We start from the raw sequence: 7,500 nt of genomic DNA on the forward strand, positions 1-7,500 counted from the left end.
TTAATTAGCCCTGCCGGGAAGAGGCTTAATTGAATGATTTGCCAGTGTGAGCCCAAGGATGCTCCTCCAGCGCAGGTGTGGGGGAGGCCAATCACACAATTACACACCTGTCACCAGCCTCCCGCTGCCAGGGATCTGTGGCTGCTGTTTGGGAGTGATGATGAGAAGCAGGGGGGCGAGCCCACCCACGTAGAACATTTCACGTCACAAAGCATTTTCCTTTTTCAACATCTGACAATTTGGTTTGCAATTGTCCTCTATTTCTATAGTGTCCTTCAAAAGGGTCAACATGTCCTTCTTACACATCTGCTTGTGAAATCTGAAGTTTGTTTTTATAAAAAATGAACCTTCATTGATATAGAATACTACGCTATCCTGGCACAACAAGAAAAGCCCGTTTCTGCAAAATGGCAATTGCTTTTCAGGACTTCACGTAGCCAACTGCTTACAGCTTTTGTAACTCAGTATTTATACTTAATAGAGAGATGTTGTGCAAATGCCTTATTCTATTCCTTTTGTTGTCAGTAAGTTATGGTTCATTCACACAAAGCCTTTGCTTGAGTGATGACAGACATTAAACTACTTATAAGTATAGTGAAATTTGTATTGAAATTGAATTGTAGTAAAAAAAGTAGTTGGGGTTTATTATCTTCTCTTGTATTGTACCTTCGTTATGCCATCACCATCATGACATCACCATCATGACATGGCAATGTTCAACTACGGGGGAGGGGTCTTTCCCCATCAACCTTTTACTTTGTTTTTATTTTTTTAATTTTTTTATTGTGTCTTGACATTTTCAGAACCTTACCAGACAAAATGGACATAATGCCTATCCAGAACTATAATCATTCCCGGGATCGATTGAAATCCGATTCATCAGCAGAGCGCCGTACTCACACGCACTAAAGGTTTTCCCATTATCTGACATTCAGTTCATTTAATGAATGGTCTGAATTGAAACTGAGATCTCCGCACCCCTGTTGAGAGGATAATCTGCCTTAAACACAGCAGGATGCCGTGCTCATGAATGTTCCAGAACATTGTGCCGTAGTATCGTACATCAGTGCACTATAAATAGAACTATATAATACAATAACACTACATATAGAACTATAGTTAAGCAATATAGTACGAGTGCGAGTGGGGTAGGTAAGGGATATTCCCACGGGTGGTGTTCGGCCGTAGCCACGAGGCCGAAGACCGAGTGGCGCAGGCAACAACACCCGTGGGAATATCCCTTACCTACCCCACTCGCACGAGGACTATATTGCTTTTATAAAACAATTTTATAGTCAACCAATTAACATTTAAACACAAAGTTATTGATTAAAATTTTTTTTATTTCGCCATTGTTTCTCCGCAACAAAAATATAGTTCCATTGTCAACGTCTTTTGGAATTATAAAAACTTTGAATTAACGGTTATCGCTTAATTGTATCAACGTGCTTCATCGCGGAGTGATTTATTATTAGCTGTGAAAAGTCCGAGTTGGGATGTCCTGGGATATTCCAACTCATGGAACGTCTCTCGTCCAATCAGAAACAGCTAAATAATTCAATAGAACCCAATTGTTTATATAATACAATAACACTACATATAGAACTATTATATAATACAATAAAACCACAATTCTAGTCCATAAGTATTGTTATGTAAAGGGTGAAATACCATGACCACTTAAAGGTGCAGTACGGGGTTCTTATCCAATCAGTGAATTGCTCCTCATCATCCTCTAGCTGTCTGTTCAGTGTGCACGCTAAAACCGACCCCCAATCATGGCTCTGCGAATGGGAAGAAATAAACAACTCTAGCCAATCAACACGTTGCTTCAGGAGCACAGAAGGGAGGGGCATAATTTGATTTGCTGTTGAGCTAAAAAGAAAATCAACACCCTTTGACCAGAATTGCGGACTGCATCTTGAATGACCATTAGGAGAGAGAGATCAGCACCGGCCATTTTGATACAGTGTTCCTTGGGCTGGGCTGAGCAACTGCTGCTGTTAGAACACTATTAATAATAATAATAATAATAATAATAATAATAATAATAATATGATAATAATAATAATATGATAATAATATGATAATAATATGATAATAATAATAATAATATGATAATAATAATATTAATAATAATAATAATAATAATAATAACTAGTGTTAGAACACTATTTTCAACCCTCTACTTCAGTTTCTGAATAGTATGTGTAAAAGTACTCATTTAAATGGACCTGAATTAGATGGGAGAGGCTGCCCTTTAATCACCAGGCATCAGGCAATGCTTCAGGTCTGTGTGACAGTGTTAATTTCGTTGACGAAAACTATGACGAAAAATATTCGTTAACGACCTTTTTCCCGGGACTAAGACGAGACTAAGACGTGACGAAAACGGATCTTTATAAATAAAAACTATGACTAAATCTATTTTACCTTTCGTTGACGAGACGCGACGAGACGAAAATGTTGGTGGTTGACTAAGTCACAATTGTTTTTTTTTTTTCTAAACTTGTATGCACATCATTGGTTGAATGTTGCCCGGTCCTGTATCTATCCCTCCTCCACTCCCTAAGATGCCCCGACATGCAAGTGACGCCCTAACAGATGTTATGATGGCTGAAGTTCAAGCACTCGGTACTGGAAGAAAAATAAGAATAGATATCTGGACAGTCTTTAATTATAACTTGACAGAAAATAAAACACAATGCACCGCAATAACCGGAGAGAAACCTTGTGGCTTCAAAATAGGTGGGAAGAACACAACAAGAGGCACCTGAAAGCGCACAAGACAACCCTGCTATTTATGCAAAGGTAAATGAGCTAGTAACTGTCAATGATAATTAGCTAATGTTAACTAGTTATTAGAATATATTAGCCAACGTTAAGTTAACTTCAAAAGGGCAGTCGAGTGTATATGTTGTGTCATCTTGTACAACTAGCTAGTCATTTTCGATTGAAACCTCCCGTTTGGCTTGGCAAATGAGTTCCAAAACGTTTAGCTAGCTAACGTTAGCTAACTATGAGGTAGCATAGCTAAGTTATACTCGCTATCAATTGCTAGCTAAGTTATACTAGCTATCGATAAATAGCTAGTAAACGCATTGCAGAATGGACTATAGGACAGGCCACGCATGACATTAATCAAGAAAAAATAAATGAATACGTGATTGGTTTACATATCCTTGTCTTTTTATGCAATTGTTATTATCATTGGCATTACTTTCTTGATTTAACTAAGGCCAGGTAGGCATAGTAGTTGTATTGTGTTATCACATCATTTGAATCTTCAAAATCTAGACTTGATATGCTCTTATATTTTAATGATAATACTGTTAATTAAGTATTGCCTTCAAATTATTATTTACGTTGAATTCATTGGAATTCAGCTGTAGGCATATACTAGGAGATCTGTATTTTAGAGACTAATTGCATCCACAGTTTAAGTACCGCAAGCTTGACTATTATGCAGTCGTAGACACAACACAAGGGGTCCCCGCGCCTGAGAGGGGAAGTAAAGGAGTTTAATGTGGCTATAAGATGGACTTTTAAATGTGACTAAAACTAGACTAAAATGTAATGAGACTTCGTCGACTAAAACTAGACTAAAATGTTCTGAGTTTTCGTCGACGAAAACTAGACTAAAACTAAGGAGGATAAAAATGACTAAAAGTGACTAAAACTAATATGCATTTTCGTCTAAAGACTAAGACTAAGACTAAATCTAAAATAGCTGCCAAAATTAACACTGCTGTGTGAGATCAATTATGACTGGGGTTCAATGCTTCAGGTCTGTGTGAGATCCATTATGACTGGGGTTCAATGCTTCAGGTCTGTGTGAGATCAATTATGACTGGGGTTCACGTGGATTTGCTCTGGGCCTGAGGGCGTGTTCATTCAGTAAACGGTCCGGCCAAGAGTGGAAACTGAGAATGCCAACAGAGTAGTTAACGTGCTTTTGTGAACAGCGCTTTTTTATTCAGGATACATGAATAAATACAGCTACATTGGCTACGCCTACACTCACACAGCCTATGGATTATAAATCACTTTAGAGCTCACATGGAGAATCAGGACTTCAACTGTTATGAGCGAGCCGTAATGGGCACCTTGTGTTTACAGTGCTAGTTGGTGCTTGTGCTAATGGCTCTGGGTAAAGGAGAACAGTGCTAATGCTAATGGCTCTGGGTACAGCAGGGTAACAGTGCAGTGATGGTGCTAATGCTAATGGCTCTGGGTACAGGGTAACAGTGCAGTAGGGCGACAGTGGTACAGGAGGTAGAGAAGTCGTCTAGTAATCAGAAGGTTGCTAGTTCGATTCCCTGTCGAAGCGTCCTTGAGCAAGACACTGAACCCCTAATTGCTCCTGATGTGCAGTGTGCCATCAGTGTAAATGTAAAATGTGTATACATTGTAAGTCGCACATATGTAAGTCGCTTTGGATAAAAGCGTCTGCTAAATGACTAAATGTAATGCAGTAATGGTGCTAATGGCTCTGGGTACAGGGTAACAGTGCTAGTTTGTGCTAATGCTAATGGCTCTGGGTACAGGGTAACAGTGCAGTGATGGTGCTAATGGCTCTGGGTACAGGGTAACAGTGCAGTGATGGTGCTAATGGTGCTAATGCTAATGGCTCTGGGTACAGGGTAACAGTGCAGTGATGGTGCTAATGCTAATGGCTCTGGGTACAGGGTAACAGTGCAGTGATGGTGCTAATGCTAATGGCTCTGGGTACAGGGTAACAGTGCAGTGATGGTGCTAATGCTAATGGCTCTGGGTACAGGGTAACAGTGCAGTGATGGTGCTAATGCTAATGCTAATGGCTCTGGGTACAGGGTAACAGTGCAGTAATGGTGCTAATGGTGCTAATGCTAATGTCTCTGGGTACAGGGTAACAGTGCAGTGATGGTGCTAATGGTTCTGGGTACAGCAGGGTAACAGTGCAGTAATGGTGCTAATGCTAATGGCTCTGGGTACAGGGTAACAGTGCAGTGATGGTGCTAATGCTAATGGCTCTGGGTACAGGGTAACAGTGCTAGTTTGTGCTAATGGTGCTAATGCTAATGGCTCTGGGTACAGGGTAACAGTGCAGTGATGGTGCTAATGCTAATGGCTCTGGGTACAGGGTAACAGTGCAGTAATGGGCACCTTGTGTTTACAGTGCAGTAATGGGGGCCACATTGTTTAGTCTGGGCAAATGAACTGCTTACTGAAATGTCAAGCGGACCTAACCTGGCAGACTGTGCTCTTAAGGCTGTCATATACTTTGGCATTTCAGTATTTTGAAACCTTTTCTCCATTTTAAGTGTCACTTAAATTGTATTTTTTCTTTTTCTTTTTTTTTTAAAGTGTACTTCAGGTCCTTCAATTCAACCGATTGGATTGACCTCAACGGAAAGCTGTGTGTGTGTGTGTGTGTGTGTGTGTGTGTGCGTGTGTGTGTGCGTGTGTGTGTGTGTGTGTGTGTATGGAGACATAGCCTGCGGGGGAAAGAGAGAGAGCTTGGAAAAGAAGAAACACGTATATAACATATAACAAATCCAAACTTCAGATGAGGTCTGTGGCGGCGGGAGCTCATAAATCTTACACTCGAGAGACTCGACCAGCTGACTGTAACAAACTCATTATGTCATGTCTGCCCACCTCAGTGTAATGTATTATTGCTGCCGTCCGGGAGAGCAGATATGTATTAGCCCTACATGCGTTTGGGCGTTTGGGCGTTCGGAGCACCAGGCTGCTGTGGCTGTGCAGCGTGTTCCTGGCAGGAGTGGGAGTCGGGGTCAGCTCCTAATTTAGATCCACATATTTAGGGCTGCTTGTTGTGGTGGGAGCCGCTGTCACGACAAGATTGATCTGATGCTGTCAACGGGGGAAGTGTGTGTGTGTGTGTGTGTGTGTGGGGGGTGCGAGGCGCAGGTGGAGTGGGTGAGAGGTGTGCTTCGGCATCGGATGCTGGAGAGTCCCGTGAGAGGGGCGGGGTCCCGCTCTCGCCATCTTGCAGCCGTCTGCCTGATCCAGTCGATGCGTCTTCTGAGAGAACACCTTCCCGCTCGCTCGCTCGCTCGCTCTCATTCAATTGACTTGAAAGGTCACGAGCCATGATCCATCAAGCATAAACAGCCAATCAAAATGCATGCATTAGCAAGCTGCCGATAAATCAGGAGCTAATTTAGCTGTTTATGTGCCTGGCTGGCCGCCGCCACCGCCTCTGGCAGGCCCTAAACACCTCTGCCTCTGGCGACTCCCCTCCTGCCACCCACCGGGGGCTGCAGTGAGCGTGGGCGGGGGTCAGGGCGGGGGTCAGGACGGTATAAAATACCCAGGTCAAAACCCCCCCTAGACACAAATTTGGACGACTAATAGCCTACTAAAATACATGCTCAAGGCGGCAGCACTGCAGATGATGCTTTTGGCATTAATGGGTAAAATAAGATGCCGTGTCTGTATGTGCTGAAATAAGCCTGCTCATGTTTTCATTGTTTTGTACATGTTCACAACATAGGCACTAGACAGGAGTGTTTGGTAAACGATGCATTTATTAAACTCTGCAAACAGGAATGTGTGAGTGTGTGTGTGTGTGTGTGTGTGTGTATGTGTTTGTGTGTGTGTGTGAGAGAGAGAGGATTTAAGAGGTACACTTGCAAGGACGAAGTATAATGTAACATAAGAAACACTAAAGGATAAAGGAAACAGGGCTAAATGATGAATTCATTTAATATTAGGACCTGCTTTGGAAAGCCCTTCCTGTGTTCTCTCCCTCTCCTCTCCTCTCCTCTCCTCTCCTCTCCTCTCCTCTCTTCCTGACTCTCCTCTCCTTTCCCTCTCCTCTCTTCCTGACTCTCCTCTCCTTTCCCTCTCCTCCTCTCCTCTCTCCCTCCTCTCCTCTCCTCTCTAATTAAGGATAAACTGCCTGTTTCTTTCTCTCTCCTATCGCCCCATGATAACAAAAGTTTAAACACTAATCCATGAGTTGGTACTATTTAATAATAGGCTGCGTGGGGTCATGTTTATGAAAAACCTAATCCATCCTTCATTGCATCTAAGCGAAGTAAAATTGCCAATGTGGCATCCCGTAGTTTGTCTTGGCAGGAGGCCTACCTGTACTAAACCCTTTTCTTACGCATTCACATTCTGCCTTTCTCTTCTCCTTCTGTGGCTCCACGCCTGTTACCTTTCCAAGCGTTAGTTTAGTTTCTTTCAGTCTGTCACTCAGTCTTCAGGCTTCAGTCTTTTCCTGTGTGAATAAAAACACAGCTGCATCAGGCAGGAACGTGCCGTCACGATGACAATGAATTGTGGGTACTGGAGTTTTTGTGAGCTGTGAGAACCCAGGAGTGTTTTTTTGTAAATGAGTTTAGTGGTTTGGTTTGTTCGCTGATAAATAAAACAGTCCCTGAATTCGAACTGCTGTGCTCTCGTTTTGAGGCAGAGTGCAGATCGTATCTGGGACTGCATACCACAGTGTTGGTTTGTGTCTGTGTCTATGTGAAACTACCTGTTTAA

The sequence above is a fragment of the Clupea harengus genome, chromosome 13, assembly GCF_900700415.2.
Source record: "Clupea harengus chromosome 13, Ch_v2.0.2, whole genome shotgun sequence".
NCBI classification, from domain to species: Eukaryota; Metazoa; Chordata; class Actinopteri; order Clupeiformes; family Clupeidae; genus Clupea; species Clupea harengus.